Here is an 11,504-nt window from a genome sequence, read left to right on the forward strand (position 1 = left end):
ATGTGCTCCTCAAATTCTTTTTTAGTATATCTTATTGTCTTCTTGCATTTCTTTTGCCAGAGTTTGTGTTCTTTTTTATTTTCTTCATTCGGACAAGACTTCCATTTTCTGAAGGAAGACTTTTTGCCTCTAAGAGCTTCCTTGACTTTGCTCGTTAACCATGCTGGCATCTTCTTGGCCCTGGCGGTACCTTTTCTGACTTCAGCAAAGCCTTTGACAAAGTACCCCATGATATTCTGATTAGCAAGCTAGCTAAATGTGGGCTGGGTGGAACAACTATCAGGTGGATCCACAGTTGGCTTCAGAATTGTACTCAAAGAGTGCTTATCAATGGTTCCTTCTCAAACTGTGTCTGTGTTAGAATTGCTTGTTAATATGTTTTTTAAATAATGTTTTAACCCTTTCTAAAAAGATGTTTTTAAAGCTTTTTTAAAAAATGTTTTAAACTTTTTGTTTTAATGTATTTTTTAATGTCTGTTTTTATGATGTTTTAAAGTGTTTTTAGCACTTCTGTTTGCTACCCTGGGCTCCTGCTGGGAGGAAGGGCAGGATATAAATCAAATAATAAATAAATAAATAAATAAAATAAACTGGGCGGAAGTAATGAGTGGGGTATCACAGGCCTCTGTCCTGGGCCCAGTGCTCTTCAACATTTTTATTAACGACTTGAATGAGGAGGTACAGAGTATGCTTATCAAATTTGCAGATGATACAAAATTGGGGGGCACAGCTAATACCGTGGAAGACAGAAACAAAATTCAAAGGGACCTTGATAGGCTGGAGCATTGGACTGAAAACACCAGAATAAAATTCAGCAGAGATAAATGTAAAGTTCTACACTTAAGAAAAGGAAACCAAATGCACAGTTATAAGATGGGGGATACTTGGCTCAGCAATACAACATGTGAGAAGGATCTTGGAATTGTTGATCACAAGCTGAATATGAGCCAACAGTGTGATGTGGCAAATGCTATATTAGTCTGCATTAATTGAAGTATCATTTCCAAATTGCATGAAGTATTAGTTCTCCTCTATTCAGCACTGGTTAGGACTCATCTTGAGTACTGCTTCCAGTTCTGGTCTCCTCACTTCAAGAAGGATGCAGACAAACTGGAACAGGTTCAGAAGAGGGCAACAAGGATGATCAGGGGACTGGAAACAAAGCCCTATGAGGAGAGACTGAAAGGATTGGGCATGTTTAGCCTGGAAAAGAGAAGGCTGAGGGGAGATATGATAACACTCTTCAAGTACTTGAAAGGTTGTCACATAGAGGAGGGCTGGGATCTCTTCTCAAGTGTCCCAGAGTGCAGGCCACGGAATAATGGGCTCAAGTTGCAGGAAGCCAGATTTCGACATCAGGAAAAACTTCCTAACTGTTAGAGCGGTAGAACAGTGGAACCAAAGACCTAGAGAGGTAGTGGGTTCTCTGACACTGGAGGCATTCAAGAAGCAGCTGGACAGCCATCTGTCAGGAATGCTTTGATTTGGATTCCTGCACTGAGCAAGGGGTTGGACTTGATGTCATTATAGGCCCCTTCCAACTCTACTATTCTCTGATTCTATGTGTATGCTCAAGAAATGAAAGTGTCACATGCAAGGCCTTTTGAAGAGGCCTTTAATATGAAAGCATAATATCCCTGGATTGTTGTTTCTTACACTGCATTGAAAATAATTTAGGCACCGAACATTTCCAGATGTGGAAGGTATTTGGAAAACATAAATATATATCAAAAGAGATTTCCGAATTAGCTTATTCACCATACTGGATTTATAACTGTGTTTGGGGCTGGGGGCATGAGGATGAAATATTTCCCAAATGTTTCTATACAAAAAGGGGTAGAAAACCAGTGTGCTGATTCAGTTCAGAATTTTCCTATGGGAGGGTGTCATCTCTCCCCCTCCCCTATTGGATTTAACTATTAAATTCAGGCTCCCCATATACTGAAAACTCAACAGGTTTATTAATATTAACCCTGACATGCCTCTTAATGCAGGCTTGAGGCAGGACTCAACACAACAGGACTTCTCCTAGACTAAAAAGGAACATATAACATACAAAGCTGCTTTATACCAAGTCAGACCATTTGGTCCATCTAGTTTAGGATTGTCTACACTGACTGGCAGCAGCTCTTTGGAGAGGAGTCTTTCGCACGCCTACATAGAGAAGGCAGGGACTGAACTGGGACTTTCTACATGCAAATCAGATGCTCTACCACCCAGAGTGGTTTAACAGTCTGTCCTTCTTCCCAGGGAACTCTGGGAACTGTTGCTCTGTGAATGAGGGGAAGAGGGGCCTCCTAACAGCTCTCAGCACCCTTCACAAACTACACTTCCCAGGATTCTTTTGGGGAAGCCATGACTGTTTAAAGTGGAATAATAATGCAATAAATACATGATGTGAATGTGACCCATGACATACACTGAATAGCCCTTGCTGTTGTACTTCCAACAACCTCCCCCCCCCCCAAAAAAAAGTGGCTCTGTGAATAATTTCTGTGCTGCCTAATTGATTAAATGCATGTTGAGGAGCAGGAATATGGTGTGACTTTAAGACGCATGCCTTACAGCTTGCACCCTCTATGCTTCCCTCTTCCCCGAACATCCTTTGGCTGGCCAAGGGAATTTAAGCTTATCAGATGGCCACCAAAAGCATTGTGATGTAAGGGAGACTTGGGAATTCATTGACAGCAATGGGCTCTTTTCATTCCTTTGCCCTCTTTCCTCTCCGTGCTATTCACTCCGTCAATGAATCCCTATTTACGTGTTAGTAATAGGCAAATCCCCACCAAATGAAACTAAATCCTGGAAAAACAAATAAGTTATATGTCCCAAGTTCTCAAGTCCCGGAGGTGGGGAGATGGCCTGTTCTGGATGGGGTCCAGAACAGGTTTATAGCTTGGCGATGCTCCTGGATCCAATGCTGCACAGGAGGCTCAGGTAGCCTGAGTGGATAGGAGCGCCTATTTTCAGCTACAGCTGATCTGTCAATTAAGGCCTCTTTTGGACAGATGGCTTGGCCACTGTAGTCCACACTCTGGTGACCTCTGGATTGGACTTTTTCAGTATGCTTTGTGTGTGGCTACCCTTGAAGACACTGTCGGAGGCAGTATACTTCTGAATACCAGTTGCTAGAAAGTACGAAAGGGGAGAGTCCTGATTGTGTGCTTCCCTCAGGCATCTGGTTGGCCACTGTGAGAACAGGGTGCTAGACTTTGGCCTGATCCAGGCTGGCCACATTACTGGCTGGGGTATCATAGAACTCATATAACCTGGATCAAAACAACTGCAATGGTTACTTGTTTGCTTCTGAGCCACCTTCAAGGAGCTCACATGATTGTTTAAAGCCCTAAATGAAATAGTCACCAAATATCTGAAAGACTGCTTCCTTCCCAAAAGACCTTCTCAGGTATTAAGAACTAGAGAGGGAGCTCTCTTGGTAGTTCCTGTGGCTTGATTGCTTACTGGGGCAGGATATTGCCAACAGGTTACCTCACTGTTGAAGGAATTGTAGTGGCTGCCAATTGCATTTTAGGTGCTGGTTTTGGTGTATAAAGCCCTATACAGCTTGGGACTAGGATACCTGAAAGACTGTCTTACCCCTTATATACACAGTCAGTCACTATGCTCTGCAGGTGAGGGCTTTCTGCAGATGCCATTTTATCAGGAGGTCTGTTCCACACAACATAGAAAGTGGGCCTTTAGTGTTGTGGCACTGACATTTTGGAGTTCCCTTCCCTTAAATATTAGACAGGCATCCTTTCTATTAGGTTTATTTTTCCAGCGCCTACTGAAGATTTTCCTCTTCCAATGAGCCTTTTCAGCAGAGATCTTTCCTGGTCTGCATCTGTACTGGACTTATTTCAAAGATGTTAAGATTTTTTTAATCACTTGTTTGCTGCCCTGGGTTCCTGCGAAAGGAAGGATATAAATTTAATAATAAATAAATAAATTGTAGTTCTGTCACCCACAGAAGTGTGGGGAATGGGGCTCCCACAGATGTCTTTCTCTGCCGCAGCCTCTAAAGTGTGGAACTCCCTCCTCACAAAGATGGGTCTAGCATCTCCCTTGTAAAGATTTTGCTGTGTGTTAAAGACACACCTCTTTACCTTACGTTGGATAAAGTGTTTAGTGGAACCCACCTCTTTTGCTGAATTTACATTGATCGGCTCCATTTGCAATGGTTTTACCTGTTTTAATATTTGTATATTTTATTGGTGTAACCCACCCTGGGACCTTGGAAAGGTAGGTAAGAAATCTTATTAATTAATTAAGTTTGCATTATTGCCATGAATCCTGTAATGGAGCTTGATGCAAATTCATTATGGACCAGAACAGCCCCTGGATGTTGATATGAAACAAATCTGTCAGAGGGACTCCTATAATTCAGTGTCTACACTTTGGAAGTTGTTGCCATCGCTACTTTCTATTTCAGGCTGTGCACAGATGAATGTTTTTCAGAGATCTGAAGTCATCATTGCTCACTGTGCACAGAAGCATTTCTTAAATTACTTGCATACCTCTAACAAACAAAAGGTTGGAGCTTTTGTAATATAGGGATGGAGGACTTTTCCCATTCCCTCCTGGGTTGGGACAAAGGCAAATGTGGCCCAAGCAATGAATTTAAATTTTATTTTTGTGCAGTAGGCTAGTTTCTGCACATACCGTTCCCTATCCAGTCAAGCAAGAGTCATTACCAGAGTTCAAGAATACCTTCCAGCCAGGCCAAAACACTCGCAGAGAGTGCAAAGCAGAGCTAGAGGGATGTGACTGGCGAGCGTGTGCAGCCTGGGGAGAGTCCTGGTGGCAAATAGAGGGGCTTGGATGGCTGGATTTACCCTCCAGGGCTGGAGGTTTCCCACCCCTGTTGTAGTATTTCAAGCTTAACATTAACAATAAACATCATAAAAACCAAAACTGCACATTTCAGACAGCACAAAATATTTTTTTAAAAATATCTTAAACATCAATATAACCTAAGATAACTAACATAATAAATCATAATCACTGCTAACAGATCCAAACACAAATATACCAGGAAGACAAGTAACCCAACCCACCAAACACACGAGTGTGTGTGTACAGGTAGCAGCATCACTCCCACTTCTGCTGCTACCACCTAAATGTACACTCTCACCAAAGGTGGGGCAACACTACATACTCCCCATCCCTGGAGCTCCCTCCTCTCACCAGGGAGCACACCCAATCATTCCACCTCCACCCAACAGGGGGTAACACTGTCATCCTGAGGGTAAGGCACAAAGTGATCTGCAGTAGCACAAGTTGTATGTCCATGAACGGGGATTTGAAGATGGACTGTGTTGAAACCATCCAGCGACTATACATTTCTTCCCCGCCAGATAGCTGGCACACTCCACTAATGCCTTATAGCATAATCTTGTCCTCAGGCTGCTTGCCCCAGGCTGAGAGCTGCAAGACGAGAGCTCCTTTGCTCTAACCCTTTGGCTTGTGCCCTTGAGTTTAAATAGGTACCTGGAGAGAGGGAAAAAACACAGCCTTCAGTCAGGGTCCCAGGTGCACCTCCTTTCACTAACACACACGTTACCTCACCCTCTCGTAGCCACACAGCAGGTCCCGAAGCAGCTGAATTGATTCTTTAGTGGAATCTTAATAGTTAAAAAGAAATACTGTGTGATATGGGGATTTTCCTAAGACTCCCTGCGTATAAACTGAGCTACCCATGTTGACTTTCTGGTTATCACAGACTGGGAATTTCAGGGTGTGTGAGATCACAATTGGTGCCAAATGTCTTATGTGGATTTGATGTGTTGCTGTCGTTGGTGTTTCAGATTCCCATACACCTCTCTGTCTAACCTGTATATCCAGCAGTGGCTGGTGCCTACTGGACCTGGCAGGGCTGCTAAGAGGTCACAGGGGTGTGGCCAAGTTCTGGTTTACTCCCTATCTTAGGAACTGAAAAGTTTGAATCAACCTCAATGCAATGCTCAAAAGAGAGTTAAGGTGCAGGTATAAGGCACAAAATGAAAGAGGACAAAATATTTAATACACGTGTTGTAAAGCCAGCATAAAATCAGTAATAAAATTCTGCATACAGTAATAAATCAATGCCCATCCGAGATGAAATACAAAGTACAGCCAAACGTGTTTCAACAAGAGTTTTCTTCAGTGGCCTTGAGATTTAATAGGCATGCACTACAAAGGGCAGAAGATAAAAACATGTTTGAACGTTAATTACTCATGGTGAGTATCTCTTGATTTTTTTTTTAAAAAAAACCCTAGCTGTTATAGGAGGATGCCATGAACCCACTTACCTTTGTATATGGCTTTCATTGGTAAAGACTGATACATCGTCAGTTCAAAGAAACAGAACCTCTATATAAAAATAATTTAAAATTAAATTTTAATGAAATGCAATAATCATAACAATAATTAGTAAAGCAAAGTTTTCCCCATTGACACATACCATTTCCTCCTGTTTGCATATTTCAAGAAATAGTAACAAAGTTTCACCAACATTATACATCCATCCTATGCGTATTGCTGTGTCAGCCGGATTATTATAAGCATATTCACTATTGGGTCTGAAGATGCAACACAGCTGTGGAATTTACTCCTCCAGCTGCTCAGCACATGACATACCTCAGCTGGACAGTTTACATTAACCCTTGATAGTCCACCAGAGGCATTTCACCATGAAGAAGATAGTAATATAACAATTAATGCCACCTATGAACCAATTAAATTTCTTAAGAGCAATAATTAAATATACACATCTCAAAACCCTTTTTAAAGAGACGTTTTAAGGCTTTTTAAAAATGTTTTTAAAGACGTTTTGTTTTAATGTATTTTAAAGTCTGTTTTTATGATGTTTGAAAGTGTTTTTAGTGCTTTCGTTTGCCGCCCTGGGCTCCTGCTCTGAGGAAGGGCAGGATATAAATAAAATATTAAATAAATAAATAAACAAAAACACAAATCACAAAAATAGAACCTCATACTCTACCCAGAACAGATGAAAAGGAACCCAAAACAACTATTACAGCACAAGGGTCCAGTTCAGGTCTTCATTTAGTCCATTTGGCACCATAGTCTTCAAAGAATATATCCAGAAAAATTCCTCTTTTATTTAGTCTTGCTTTCAGTTGTTCCATTTCCATATTCCATGTTTAAATATGTGTTCATCTTCTGTCCTTTCTGGTGCATGCCTATTAAATCGGAAGGCCACTGAAGAAGACTCTTGTCAAAACACGTTTGGCTATACTTTGTATTTTGTATTTCATCTCGTATGGCCAGTGATTTATTATTACTGTATGCAGAATTTTATTAGTGATTTTATACTGGTATTACATATATGTGTATTAAATTTTTGTTCTACTTCATTTTCCCCCATCCTCCTTTGCAAACATACTGTCCGCACTTAAGCATTGCTGTTTTACAAATAGTTAGCATCTAACGTAGCTGAAAAATGTCTTATTCTGGTTCAGAAGAGGTCACTGCTGTCACAGTTGCTTCTCCCTTGGGAGAAACGTTGTGTGGCCATTCTCTTCCTATCCTCCTCCAAAGAAATAGTGGTCACTTATTGCCAGGTCAGAAGCATCCCAAACTCTGAGATCTCAGGGGCTGGCCCTAGTGATGTCATTAAGCATGATACATTAAGCATCAATCACAGTTGCTTGGAGCATACAACTCAAACAAGAACATTTCTCTGATTGGAAATTAAGCTAGACATCTTAGCTAAAAGATGGAGCCTGGGTAGGGAACATTTAATCTAGCCTACTTGCTTCTGGCAAGAAGGGTTTAAGTGCCCACAGGCCAGGCCAGTCACTAGAAGGCCACTGAAGGAAGAAAGGAGCCTAGTGTTGTGGAGATGTTAGATGGGAGCACTCAGGAGTAAAGATGGATGCCCCTGAAGGCTGCAATTCTAAACACACTTACTAAGCCCCATAGAACTCAATAAGATTTACTTCTGAGTAGATATAGTTTGGATTGTGCTGTTGGTAAAGCTTGATTAGGGGTCCTCTGCAAAGATATCCATATCCAAGCAGGGTTGGCAACCCCCCTGCCTAGAATGCCCTGCCCCTACCTTTTAACATGGCTGCTCCAAACTTCTTTACAGAATTGACCCTTCACTTCAGAAAGAGGTCTGAGAAATGAGTGAGTAAGAAGATTGTCTATCCTTTTCTGTCTACCCTGTGGGCTGCTATAAACTCACTTTGACAGCTAACCCAATTCCAGTGAGTAATAACTGACAGAGAAAACACACACATGGTTTTAGAGATGTGGGTGAATTTTGGCATTTTCAGATTTTTTACCGAATTCTGTCATAATCTGTAAATCCATTATGTCTTCGGATCAGATTTGACTAATGCTTGTGACTGTCAGCAACACCAGGTTTTTAAAAAAACAATTTCGCATCTCATTTGACATCGTCATTAACGTAAACGGCTTTGCTCTGAAGTGCTGCAATGTGTATTCCTTTGAAGTTCTGTCTCAATGAGGTGATGACAATTACCATTAACATCTTTGGTCAGCACCGCAGTAACCTGAGGCAGAATTGACAGGCGATGATCTGCCTAATTTATATTTTAATAGGAAATCCAAGAGACCATCAGTAGAAAGATCGCCAACAGCATTAGCAATATTGTTACCTATTACAAGTGGATTGGAAATAGCAAAAAGAAAAAAATTCGGGGGGAAATGTTGCGGACTGGTACCACAAGCCAGTTGCAAAAACCAAAACATGGACCAGAACCAAAGAGTGAACCCCATTCCTGCAAGGTTTGGTCTACCTTCACAGGCAGCAACTTGGGAACAACAATTGCAGCCACACTTCCCAGTATGTGAATTCTCTTTTAACACTATTGGGCAAGAAACAGTTTACTGGCTGACCATGGGCTATTCACCATCTCTCAGCCTAATCTGCCCCTCAGGATGAAAACAACAGAGAGGAACCATGACCACCCCAAGGAAGAAAGGCATACTTAAAATGTAGAGGAAATAATGATGTGCAACCATAGTATGAAATCAGATACTCATTGGAACATAGTATGAAGAAATATTTATATAAGCATGACTGTCAAAGATGTCTATTATTTACACAAATATCTGTAAAGATATTTATAGTGCAATCCTATGTTTGTCTACTCAGAAGCAAGTCCCAGTGTATTCAGTGGGGTTGACTCAAACAGAGAAGTGTGCACAGAATTGCAACCTCAAATGATAAGCAACTTCATTCAACCAACCCAAAATTCAGAATCATGCCACTTTAAGCTGCTTTGTAACTGTTTATACTTGTTTTTATGGTTACTGGATTTTAAAGGGATTTATTTATTGTTGTGAGATGCCTTGGTTTTTCAGTTGGCAACTCCACCTCACAGGGTTGTTGGAAAGACTCCATATATATACACACACTGGAGATGTAAAAATACACACATCCCATATAATAGTTTATTGACAAAACCAGTTGGTCACTGCAGAACATTTTTAAAAAATCAGTGTTAGTTTCCTACATAATAAAGGCAGTGACACCTAAGTAAGCCCTGCCTAATTGCTTTAAACATAGGATTGGAGGGGGAGAGAAAGATTTTAAACACAAACATAATTCTTTGCTATGTTCACTCAAAAGTCCTATTAATTTACAGCACAATCTTAACCATATTTATTCAAAATTAAGTCATATAGAATTCAATGGGGTTTACTCCTGGTGTCTGGGAATAGCATTGCAGCTTTACTCCCAGAAAAGTGAGTATAGGATTAAAGCTTCATATTGGGAAGGTTTTCAAAACACTGCCCTCTTCAACATCCCAGGAAAATATAAACTTACTTGACTCCTGCACATAAGAGAGAAAAAGACTGAAAGTTATATACTTATTCAGTTTATGAGATTTTCAGATAAGCAGGGGAAAATGACAGGTTTCTGAGCTTGCATTTGTGTCTAGCTACTGCCTTGTCAATCACAACCCTGACTTCACTTATTGACTACAAACCTGAAAGGGCAGGGTTAGAGCAGCCAGCTACCAGCTCATTTAACAGAATTTGGGGGGGGGTAACTTTTGGTGTATATCTCGTGAACCAGACCACCTAGAAACTTTTGTTAAAAAATGAAAGCTGAGAGTCTGGAGATTAAGGTAACTCACCCATAGACCTGGAGAGGACCCCAAAAATCTGACATCTCTGGGCAAAAATTGGAGACCTGGCAACTGTAATTCCATAGGGATTGCTCCCTGGGAAGTATGTACAGCATTGCAGCCTGAATTTGTTAGTCTGAAAGGTGCCACACAGGACTGTTAACAAGGAACCCCATACATTTCCAGATCTATGGGAAAATCCCCCCACACACTTATTCATTCCTACTTCTTTCCAGAATGTGCAATAAATTGGAGGGAAATTAAGTGGTCTAGGACCTGGGAGACCAGTGTTAAAATCACCACTCAGCTATGCAACTCACTGTGTGACCTATGGCCAGTTACTGTCTCTCAACCTAACCTATCTCATAGTGTTGTTTTGAGGACAACGCAGAGGAAAGGAGACCTATGAATGCTACCTTGAGCGCCTTGGAAGAAAAGTGGAGTGGATATAAATGTAATACTTACAAATAAGGAATAATAAAAATTCTGTTTCCAGCCTGCTTGTCTCTGATTTTGAATTGAGAGAGGTGTGGGGGTGCAGGTTTGGAATCATGAAAACAACCAACCTAAAAAACAAAGTTTCCAAAATAGGGCCACTTTCTCCTAGTAAGGGACACATGAAATAAGATACCACAAAATAAGTCTTGTGCTATCTTCAAGAATATTACATTATTGTTATTATGTATCTGTATTTTTATATTTCATGTTTTTTGTTGATTTATTGTATTATCTTATGTTGTACACCGCCCAGGGAGCCATTGGTTATGGGCGGTTTATAAATGAAATTAAACTAAACTAAACTAAACTAAGAATAACACATCTATTATGGCATAAGCTTTCATGGGCTACAAAAGATACTGTGAGCATGTGCAGTTTAACATTTTAAACTCACGTAACTCATTGTTTTTGCTTGGGCCAGTTACCAACTCTCAGCCTTATTTGACTGCACTACAAACTTTATTGACGTAGACAGAGATCTGAAAAGAACACCACAGTTTTTAGCTGGGCAAGTCATCAGTTCATAATGTAATCCTAAACATGTCTACTCACATACCCAAAGGGACTTACTCCCAGGTATATGGGATTAGGATTGCAGTTTTAGCAAGGGGAACAAAAACTGAACTGCAGGAATGATCCACCAGCTCTTCCCAACTTTCCAGTGGTTCTCCTGGGCAAACAAATGTACAGGAGAGGGAGGCAGGAAGGCAGCCACCCCTCCTCCCTCCAAAAAACTCATGGGCAAACCGACTTGCAGAAGAGGGCATTGGAGAGCAGAGATTTACAATCACAATATGCTCCCCCTTCTATCCTTCTAAAAGCCCCTGAGCAAAGTGGTATCGGCAAGACTAGCCCCCTTGCATATGGCTTGAGAGTTCTTGTTTTCTCCCTTCCTCCATGTCT

General features: G+C 41.0%; 1 long non-coding RNA gene across 1 annotated transcript; it reads right to left on the bottom strand.

The window, feature by feature from the left end:
* Nucleotides 1-4,921: 4,921 nt before the first annotated feature.
* On the bottom strand, nt 4,922-6,572 carry LOC133384530 (uncharacterized). Its single transcript, XR_009762603.1, has 3 exons — nt 6,443-6,572; nt 6,291-6,351; nt 4,922-5,490 (listed from the first exon to the last, which is right to left on the bottom strand). It is a non-coding gene; the product is annotated as an uncharacterized LOC133384530 (long non-coding RNA).
* Nucleotides 6,573-11,504: the final 4,932 nt, after the last annotated feature.

Source organism: Rhineura floridana, chromosome 4 (assembly GCF_030035675.1).
Source record: "Rhineura floridana isolate rRhiFlo1 chromosome 4, rRhiFlo1.hap2, whole genome shotgun sequence".
NCBI lineage: Eukaryota > Metazoa > Chordata > Lepidosauria > Squamata > Rhineuridae > Rhineura > Rhineura floridana.